Genomic DNA, 1,837 nt, shown 5'->3' with positions numbered 1-1,837 from the left:
ATCTTCATCCTCTTCAGAGGAAGAATAGTTTTCAGAGCTCATGAATGGCAGAAGGAGATTTAATGGAATCTCTATGGTCTCTATATGAGCCTCAAATTCCTTTGGATCCTTAATAGGAAACTCCTTCTTGCTTGAGGGACGTCCCAGGAAGTCTTCCTCACTAGGATTTTCGTCCTCCTCCTCCCTTGTGCATTCGGCCATATTGATCACATCAATGGCCTTGCACTCTCCTTTTGGATTCTCTTCTGTATTGCTTGGGAGAATACTGGGAAGAGTTTCAATGACTTTCTTACTCAGCTGGCCCACTTGTGCCTCCATATTTCTGATGGAGGATCTTGTTTCACTCATGAAACTGAAAGTGGCTTTTGACAGATCAGAGACTAGATTGGCTAAATTAGAAGTGTTTTGTTCAGAATTCTCTGTCTGTTGCTGAGAAGATGATGGAAAAGGCTTGCTATTGCTCAGCCCATTACGTCCACCATTGTTAAAGCCTTGTTGAGGCTTTTGTTGATCCTTCCATGAGAAATTTGGATGATTCCTCCATGATGAGTTATAGGTGTTTCCATAAGGTTCACCCATGTATACATGAATTGGTTGTTTGCAACCATGTCAATGAGTTATTGAGCCTCTTCAGGCATTTTCTTTAGGTGAATAGATTCACCTGCAGAATGGTCTAATGACATTTTCGAAAATTCAGATAGACCATAATAGAATATATCTAATATGGTCCATTCTGAAAACATGTTAGATGGACACCTTTTGGTCAGCTACTTGTATCTTTCCCAAGCTTTATAGAGGGATTCACCATCTTTCTGTTTGAAGGTTTGAACATCCACTCTCAGCTTGCTCAGCTTTTGAGGAGGAAAGAATTTATCCAAGAAGGCAGTGACCAGCTTATCCCAGGAGTCCAGGCTATCCTTGGGTTGTGAATCCAACCATATTCTAGCTCTGTCTCTTATAGCAAAAGGGAAAAGCATGAGTCTGTAGACTTCAGGATCAACTCCATTCGTCTTTACAGTCTCACAGATCTGCAAGAATTCAGTTAAAAACTGATAAGGATCTTCCGATGGAAGTCCATAGAACTTGCAGTTTTGTTGCATTAAGGCAACTAGCTGAGGTTTCAGCTCAAAGTTATTAGCTCCAATGGCAGGAATGGAGATGCTTCTTCCATCAAATTTGGACGTTGGCTTTGTGAAGTCACCAAGAATTCTCCTTGCATTATTATTATTTTCGGTTGCCATCTCCTTCTCTTGTTCTAATATTTCTGAAAGGTTACCTTTAGATTGTTGTAACTTAGCTTCTCTTAATTTTCTCTTCAGAGTCCTTTCAGGTTTTGGATCAATTTCAATAAGAGTGCCTTTTTCCTTGTTCCTGCTCATATGAAAGAGAAGAAAACAAGAAAAAAAAGAGGAATCCTCTATGTCACAGTATGGAGATTCCTTTATGTTAGTAGAAGAAGAAAGGGGATAAGAGTAAAGAAGAGTGGGTCGGATTTTTAGATGAAGAGAGGTGAAGAGAAGTGTTAGTAAGTAAATAATTAAATAGAATAAGAAAAGAGATGGAGAATTCGAAAATAATTTTAAAAAGGTGTTAGTAATTTTCGAAAATTAGAGATAAGATAAGATTAAAAATTAAAATTTAAAACAAAAGAATTTTTTGAAAAAGAGATGAGATATTTTCGAAAATTAGAGAGGGAAAAGTAGTTAGGTGGTTTTGAAAAAGATAAGAAACAAACAAAAAGTTAGTTAGTTGATTGAAAAAGATATTAAAATCAAATTTGAAAAAGATAAGAAGATAAGAAGTTAGATAAGATATTTTGAAATCAAATTTTGAAAAA

This window comes from Arachis duranensis, chromosome 1 (genome assembly GCF_000817695.3).
Source record: "Arachis duranensis cultivar V14167 chromosome 1, aradu.V14167.gnm2.J7QH, whole genome shotgun sequence".
In the NCBI taxonomy this organism is placed as follows: domain Eukaryota; kingdom Viridiplantae; phylum Streptophyta; class Magnoliopsida; order Fabales; family Fabaceae; genus Arachis; species Arachis duranensis.
This window is presented reverse-complemented; position numbering follows the sequence as displayed.